The sequence below is a fragment of the Mus caroli genome, chromosome 17, assembly GCF_900094665.2.
Source record: "Mus caroli chromosome 17, CAROLI_EIJ_v1.1, whole genome shotgun sequence".
Lineage (NCBI taxonomy): Eukaryota > Metazoa > Chordata > Mammalia > Rodentia > Muridae > Mus > Mus caroli.
This window is the reverse complement of record NC_034586.1, coordinates 55302563-55311791: the sequence shown is the minus strand read 5'-3', so window position 1 is coordinate 55311791 and position 9229 is coordinate 55302563. Positions and strand designations below refer to the sequence as shown.

General features: G+C 39.6%; 1 long non-coding RNA gene across 2 annotated transcripts in view; it reads right to left on the bottom strand.

Annotated features, from left to right (window-relative positions):
- Positions 1-6227: 6227 nt before the first annotated feature.
- LOC115029761 overlaps positions 6228-9229 on the bottom strand; it is a 32351-nt gene continuing 29349 nt past the window's right edge. The window contains exon 3 of one of the 2 annotated variants that reach the window (XR_003835326.1): positions 6228-6392. This is a non-coding gene — a long non-coding RNA (uncharacterized LOC115029761). The remainder of the gene's footprint in view (positions 6393-9229) is intronic. The other variant, XR_003835325.1, reaches the window with a different exon arrangement.

The following is a 9229-nucleotide window of genomic DNA, read 5'->3' as shown; positions in this document are numbered from 1 at the left end:
CAAAAACATATTGGCCACTCCTTTCTATCAGGCAGAACTGAAAAACAACAATAGAATGGCACTCATAAACAAACAAACAAACAAAAAAGAAGTGTATCCCTCCCTTTCTGTCTGGTAACACATAAACACTCTAGTCAGACCTTTCCTCTCTACCAGCAGAATCAAGAAACAATTAGTAGGTGGCGATCACACACAAGAAAAGAAACTCATCCCTTTCTTGGTAAGGTTTCTTTGGCTCTATAAGCATACACCCATCCTAGATTGAGGTGCAGGGTGTCTTCTGGCCCCCTCATAGTCACAGAGACCTGATATGTCTGTCTTAATCTCTTCCAGGCCAGGGATATAGAGTCAAGGCTTTTTTTCCAGAACACAGTTATAAATGTTGCACCACTGAGAATTTACTATCAAAGAATAGCATAGACTGTGGTGCCACACAGATGCTTGGTACACAAACCTCTGATATGCAGAAACAAACTGCTGTTCCAGACACAGACTACGTTGTACAGACAGACAGAAAGGTCTTACCATGGACAGATTTAGTGTATGGGCAGACAGATACAGGAAGTTTATTGTAATGCTACAAACACACATATGGGGTGTCCAGACAGATAGACAGTCGCAGACAGACATAACTGGTATTGGAACCCTCCTGGTCAGGTCCTAGAGGCCTTGAACTTTGAAGCCAATGCAAAATATGCTGAAACACTCATCAACTCCAAAAGTCCAGTTAGAAGCTGAATCTGATGCAATCACACCAGGGGCTTTATTCAAGCTAGCTGTGGCTTAATCTAAAGGATGGTTCCAGTGGAGAAAAAGTGCTGAATTCTCATTGGGACAAAGTTTTCTAGAAAGCAGCAAGCATGGGGTTGTTTCTAGCCTGGTGAGCATCTAAATAGGGTGCTACTGTGGTCATTAGCATAACTGACTGGTGCTAGGAACCAAACCATAAACTTAACTTCTTATTTTCTCCTAATTGATAGTTGTTAGGCAGGAGGTGGGCTTGTTACTTGAAGGTACAGACTTGTTTGGAATTAACCTAGAACCTGGTGCTAAATCCTGGATTTACTGGGGGAGAATAACCTGGAGATGCAGGTCTTGTGGGCCATAGCCTAGAAACTTTACCTAGGCTCAGGGGGTAGTTTGGAGATTGATGCTAGGTTCTGGCCTGTTAGTTTACTTGATTTCAAACTAAGAGTTTTCTAAAATAGTGTCTGAAGCCAACAACTTTCATCTTTCAGTATCAATACACACTAGACTGCCCATCACACCCACAAAAGAGGGATGACTTCAACAAAGGGCTAAGGGCAAAGCCACAGAAGTAGTGAAATGAACTTCAGTTGGAGAAATTGATGTGATTTGGGTTGTTAAAACAGAAAAGTCTATGAGATTGAATCTAAGACTCTGAACCTGAAACCTAGGTTTCTCTTCTCATATTTCATGTTCTGCAGCTATAATAGAAAAGATAAGCTGGATAATTTATAGAGAATAGAAATTTACTTTCCAGAGGCTAGGTCAAGGCACAAACAGCTGGCAATGGCCTTCTTGCACTATATCCTGACAGAATAGTGGAAGGATGAAGAAAGAGAGCTCTCTCCATTATACTTCTTGAAATATCACAGAAATTGGGCCAAGACATATCCCAACACCCACCTCCAAGCACAGGAGTTTTAAAATGTTTCTCTCTCTCTCTCTCTCTCTCTCTCTCTCTCTCTCTCTCTCTCTCTCTCGTGTGTGTGTGTGTGTGTGTGTGTGTGTGCTGGGTACTCACAGAGACCAGAGGATGATGTTATTAGATACCCTGGTGCTTCAGTTGTAGGCTTTCATGGATTCTGGGAACTGAACTCTGTTACTCTGCAAAACAGTACTTCTTCTCAACCATTGATCCATCTCTCTCCCTTCCCCCTTTCCCACTAATGCACACAGATTTACTGGGGAATAAAATTATTCCCTGGCAGTATACTCATGTTATCTCAACACTGGTTATGTGGAGACAGATGCAGCATTTGGCCTCACTGGCCAGATAGCATAGAAGAGTAAGTAAGCTCTATGTTCAATAAGGGATGTTGTCTTGTAACTAAGGAAGTCACCAAGGCTGTATCTGGTCTCTGTATCCATTTGCACATATGTTTACACACATAGGTGACCTTGAACACACACATATGGATTCATAAAGTCCAAAATCTAATATACATCAGATATAAGTGAGATCAAAGCACCATTCATCATTAGGGAAATTAACTCTTTCTGTTTTCCTAGGGTAAAATCATATGAGATACAAGTTTCCAAAGTACAATGCTGGGATAGGCAAGAGATAGTCATTCCTATTGTAAAGGGGAGAGAAGGGCTGGAGAGAAGGGTAATAGTTCTCAAGTACAAGCAAATTCTAGCAAAGCAAGCACTCATACATCCTAAGGAATAAAAATGATTATCATTGACTCCATGTCTTGTGGCTGCTGTACACTCACAACTTTCTGGATGATACTTATGCTAGTCTTATGACTTAGAAATGATTCTCTGTGCTTTTATTTCATGAATATGACTCTTCATTTTTTGGGGGTGGGTCCAAATTGGAGTAAGTTCCAAGACCAGTTTTCCTTAGGTTCCCTGGGCATTGCCAAAGTAGGGAATGTCTACTCAGATCTATTTCCACATCAGCTCTCTGCAGCAACATTTAAATCTAGGCAAAAGAATCCATGTCTCCAGGATTTAACCACTGTGTTGATTTGCAGGATCCACACCATCTAAAGAGCCAAGGCTAGAGGCATGTTATAACCTGTTATAAGTGGCCAGAGGAAGCCCTTTTTTTGTATCTATATCAAAATTATTCTTAATGTTCCATTCCTAGCCTGCACTTCAGATGTTTCTAGCCTCTATGTATTAATTATTCTAAGGTCACCTGTATATTTGTAGATATGTATATTTATAGATATTACAGCCAAATCTTAGTCTATCTTCCTCAATTTTGTCATACTAGAAAACTGATATGTGGCAATTTATTAAAAATAAATTTATTTCCTTATGGTTCTTCTAGGTAGGAAATCTAAAATCAATGTACTGATAAATGGCAAATGGGTTAATCAGTATGTATGTGTGTGTGTGAGTGATGGGGTACATATAAACCTTTGTGAGCTTATAGTGAAGTTCAGAGGACAACCTTAGGTGTTTTTCAAGATTCTATCCACCTTTTTTTTGAAACAGGGTCTCTTACTGTTCTGGAGTACTCCATCAATCCACTCTACCTTCCTAGTGGAATTACTGTCCCCATGGTCTGTTGTCATTGTTGCTGTTTGTTTGTTTAATGTGGATTCAGGAAACAAATCTCAGTCCCTCATGCTTGTATAACAAGCACTTCAGTGACTGAGCCATCTTCCCCACCATACAAAGGGCCTTCTTATTGCACCCTTAAATGGTAAATAGTGGGAGGGCAGTGAGAACAAAAGCCTTCTATTAAGTTCTCTCTAAAAACATGGGGGTGGAGCCTTTTTTGGCCTAAACATCTCTCAGCAAGGCTTCACTGAGGAATATCTGTCCACATGACTTTTGGAAGACAAGTCATGTAAGGGTCAACTCTTTTCATCAACAAGAAACCAGCAAAACTTTTGACCAAAGATGTTATAGAATCTTTTAAAAATTTATCTTATTTCCCTGGTTAATGGATGAGCTACAAAAAAAAAAAAAAAAAAAACCCTAGAGACATTGCTATAATGTTCTAAGACAGGTGCTGAATAAGACATTTGGTTCCGCATTGAAAAGAGAGAATCCTAAGATGGACTGTGAGAAAAAAAAAATCAATGGGAACTGATATGCCAGTAGACAGGATTCTAGATAGACAATGAACAGAGAGTTTAAGCTACAAGTCAAGGCCAGCACAGAGAGAAGGAAATTGCTCTGGAGAAGGGAGCAATCAGGATAGAACTATAGCATAAATAGACATCAATAATGCTGAAGCAATTTGCATGGAGATACTTTCCCGACCTCCAGGGTTGCTGTTGAGGCTCCATGGGGAAGACAGGGCAGAATCAGAGGGAAACTTTGTACTTATACATGACTGTCAAATCCCATCAGATGAAGACATTGTTGAAGAAGAAGGAACAGATGAATAAAACTCTTGAAGAATGAGATTCTGAAGATTTATTCGGTATCACAGAGCAGAGACCAAGAATTCAGCCACAGATACTGTCTGACTTGGGTTTGTTTTTGTTTTGTTTTGTTTGTCTGTTTGTTTGTTTTGAGATAAATAGTGGAGAAAACATCTCAGAAGAAAAGTCTTCCCTAAACCACGGTGTATTATACTTCACCAAATCAGAAATGGGGAAGAACATTTTCTTTCTGGACCATTCTTGGTTATAACCGGATCTCCCAGGATTGTCCTCTGGGAGATTCTGTAGCAGATGCTTATTGACCATGTAGCCATGCAGTTTATTTTGTGTTTCTCTTAAGGGTAGCAATTAACCTTTGAGGAGGCTGACCTTTCCTTAAAGGTAGCTCTGTTGACAGGCAGTTTCCAACTTGCTGGCTAAATGCTCCAGTGTTGGCTTGAGAAATAAAACAGATGCTACATATCTGGTAATTGTTTGTCCTCTTCCATATTTTCAGTTTGTGAATGGAACTATAAGCCTGAGAAATAGAAATCATCTTGTTTCAGATCAAGGACAGTGCCTCTAAGGGATCTGCATCTCATACACTCACCAAGGAACACACAAGCCATGTCTGGGCTGGAGTGAGATTATAAAGCTTTATACTTGTCATTCCCACAGAATTCTACCTTGACTCAGTCCAGTTCAGTATAGTGACATCCAGGATAGACACTCCCTGTTTGGTTGTTTTTTGTTTGTTTGTTTGTTTTTAATTTGGATTTTTTTGGGGGGGAGGGGAACAGTTGTGTTGTTTTGATTTGGTTTGGTTTGGTTTTGAGGCAGGATCCTGAAGCTCAGGATGGACTTCAACTCACCTGAATTCCTGATGTCCATCTTACACCTTCCAAGTGTTAGAATCACAAGGTTGTAACATCATGACCTGCTTGAAGTGATCTGTCTACTTAGAAATGGTGCCACACGTGTTTCACGATTAAAATCTCTAATGCCCACAGATTTCTTAGGACACCCAACAATATCTTGTGACCTGCCTTTGCTTACTCCACAATAAATATCTATCATTCCACACACTGTTTCATTACCTCTGATACCACAAACACACTTTTCTTAAGCCACACCAGAGCCTTTCTCATCTCTGCATTTATCTAGTCATGCTGTGCTGTTGGAGGAATCTCTAAGTACTCATCCATGATGCCGTTGTTTCCCTCTACATCATCTGAGAAGTTGTACATGCATGCGTGTGCATGCACAGATGTGACTATGTATATGTGTGTATTGTTAAAGTATGTAGGTATTCATGGAGAGACTCATATGTGTGCAGATATACATGGAGTGGTCTCCTGTACACATGAATAGGTCAGCCTATGATGTGGTTCTTCAGGAATTGCCCACATTGATTTTTGAGACATTCTCTTGCTTAGCATGAACTGGACAGATTTGGCTAGAATAGCTGCCAAGTTAGCCTCAGGAATCTGGTTTTCTCTGCATCCACAGCAAACGTGTCATTGTATCTGAATCCCACCCGCTCTGTCTCTCTGTCTCTCCCATTTATTTATTTATTTATTTATTTATTTATTTACCTTCCATCCCAACTGCAGTCCACCCACTTATCCTATTCCCCCTTCACACAGCCCCTTCCCTTTCCCTCTTTGCATGCTGGTAAGATCTATGGATGAGGCAGAGACAGGAAGGATCATGAGTTCAAGGCCAACCTGGGAAACTTGTCATTTTTCAGGTTAAGTTCTGGACATCAAACTTGGGCTTTCAAGTTCAAAGGGAAAGCACTTTACTGACAGATATTTCCTCGGCTACATTGGGACATTTTGGTGAATGTTTGTCCAATCAGTACATGACTGAATGAATGCTTTTCCTTGAGGGGACAGCAATGAAAATGTGGGCATATATTGCTTAATATATCTAGAACATGAAAATTTGTAGTCTTAGTAAGATTCAAAGGAAAAAAGAAGTGGATCTTCAAAGGTCCTGCAGAAGAGAGTCTGGATAAGGATCCTAGGGAAGTGGTTTGCTAGCATTATTTAAATAAAAAGGACAATTTATTACCCAGGGCTCTCTAGAGGGACAGAAAAATAGAACAAGTGCACATTATAAAGATATATTTATTAGAATGGCTTATGTGATACAAAGTTTCCCAACAATGGAGATTTGAATGCAGGAGAACTTGTCTGTAGGTGCTCAGTTCATGAGAGTAGACTCCAAACAGATTACAAAAGCCAGGAAAATCCATGGTGATCTGCTGGTCTTCTGTTTATGTTGGAAGGCTGAAGAAACTGGATTCTGCTGGCAATAAAGGACAAATGAACAAAAATTCACAATTGAAAGTACAATGACTAAAGGGCACATACCATTTTTGCACCACAACATGGGTTAGGATTTGTAAGTCGAACCCTATTAAGTTGGGAACAGTATGGATGCAAATCAGATCCTTCATTCATCTCTGGAGCAACATTTGCTGGATTATTTCAGGGTTCTGTTCTAAGAAGCACAATCTGAACACCCTCTTCCCTTTATTCCTCCTCTCAAGACCTCTCAAGAGTTAAGCTCAAGTGAGAGAGTGAGGGAGAAGCACACAAAACTTAGCTCCTGAGTCCAGAGTGCAGAGACAGACAGAGTCTTCACAAGGAAAGCAGAGATAGCCAATTTACAGTACATACTCAGGTCAACTTCAGACTGAGCAGATCTCATGTTCTTTTACAGCAGCAAGACAGACTCAGAAAAGCCAGCACAGGAGACAAGGAATTCTTGCCATGTAAGAGCAGAACCAAAGAAGAGAGAGAGAAAAAAATGGACCAAAATCCTAAAGAAAAGAAGTTTAAAAGCACAATGGCTTAATTTTTATTCTCCTCCCTTCTATGTAAAAGCTGATCCATCATAGACAATCCACAGTTTCTCTGTTCCATACATGATGTCATTACAGAAGTAAAGCCATGCATATAAAGATGCTCTATAGTTATTTCCTCCTAGCTAAAATATTAAGACCCTCAAATTATATTAGTTACTTTTGTGTGTTATTCTAAACCACTATAATAAAACAATTCAACAAAAGGGGGATTATTTAAGCTTTTGGTTTCAGGGGGATAGAGTTCACCATGGTGGGAAATGCATGGCAGTAGGAGCAAGAAGCTGGCTGATCACAAAGCAAGCAGAAAGAACAGAGATGTTGCAAGCCAGGCCGTAGTATCTCAAAGCCAGACTCTCAAATGGCATGATTCTTTCAATATGGCTCCACTTCCTAAAAGCCCCATAACCTTCACAAACTGGACCAACAATTAGGGGCTAAGTATTCAAATACAGAAGGCGATACAGGAGCATTCTCATTCAAACAATTGCAGGACATAAAGAACACTCACAAGTGCTAGGGATTCCTGAAAATTAAAAGATCTATGAGGCTCTAACCCCAGTTTATATGGTAATAATTAGAAGGAAGGTATGTAAGTGATAAACCTTCTCCTCCTCCTCCTCCTCCTCCTCCTCCTCCTCCTCCTCCTTCTTCTTCTTCTTCTTCTTCTTCTTCTTCTTCTTCTTCTTTTTCTTCTTCTTCTGTTACCTGTCAGACTCTAGACTTTGGATTTTTTGCAGTTACCTTACAGAATTGTAATGGTGTCTTGGGTTTATTTATTTATTTTTGGTTTTTTGTTGTTCTGTTTCTTTCTTTCCTTCTTTTTTTTTAATAACAGAATGTGTAAATCAAAGTATATACAGTATGTGGTGTTCCTGTTTCTTGTGATGTCATGAGGAATTACATACAACATTCAGTATTCTGAATAGAACTGTCCACATTTGTGAATTCATCTTTAAACACCTCCTTTGAGCACATGCCAGCCATGGTGACTGACTCCCAGTGTCCTCCCTCCTGTGGGCTATTCTTGAATTAAGCACAGACTCTTCAACTTGGTTGCTTTATCATGAAAAATGGGTGTGACTTGGTCACTCTTCTACCCTTCAGCAAACAAGTGCTAGCTTCACTGACCAAAATATTAAGGAAGAAAAACACCAATTTTGGAAATGATCCACCTTTTCATGGTTGAGATTAATCTTAGGGCACTGTGCTGCCTCTTGTTGTTGAGCCTCTGGAATGAGTCCAGTGTGAAATAACCATTTCTGACTTGCTGTGGGATGCTCACAAGTACCCTTCCTCTCTCGTTAGTATTGGAATCAAGACTCTTTAATTGGAATCTATGCAGCAGTGTTTCTCCAATGTGTTTCATTTGTAAAAGTAATGAACATGCCTTCTCTACCCTTTTGCAAATAATTGATACTCCATATTGCATTCTCAGAAGATTTCAATATGGTGATCCTCTCAAACCTAGAAACTGTATTATCTTTTCATACCTGATTTCCCATTTTTTCCGTTTTAGAGGAGACAGCACACTTTCCGTTACAGACACAGTTGACACTTCTAGAGAATGTGTGGTAAAGCCATCCAAGGTCATCTGGCTCATCCAGACTCACTCCATTGTTCTTACTGCCTGTCCTTCCATGGTAAACATGGGGAAGAAAAAGAATCTCTGTTTATGTCTGGGAAACAGCTACATAGACTTTTTTTTCTACTTTGATTCTGTAACACTTCTGAGTTTTATTCTAATTGTACAGAAAACAAGCCCATAATGATAAAGCAGAAGACTACAAGGTTTGTAGCTGAATCTTAGGGTCACCCAACCTTTCTTGGCCAACAAGTCTACATGGCCAAATTAATTTATAAGAGTAATAATTTCTTCAGAAGCCAATTTTTTTCTGTATTTCTGTACAAAACTGTCAATATCATGAACAGAAGAGGAGAATCATAAAAGAGACAGAAAATGATGTTTGCTTTAGCCTAAAGCAGCCATGTGGAGATGACTTCATTGGCTGAGCTCCAGGGACTTGGTGTTGCTTGGGAGGGATCCATACAGCATTTTGCATTCTTCACGTGTAATCATACTGCCAAAGACAAACTACTTCATCATTTATTGTAAATAACATTTCCCCAGACCTACCATAAAGGTTCTGTGATATATTGTCTTCTAGTTTCAATAAAAATTACTGAGTTGTATCAAGAAGAAGAAGAAGAAGAAGAAGAAGAAGAAGAAGAAGAAGAAGAAGAAGAAGAAGAAGAAGAAGAGGAGGAGGAGGAGGAG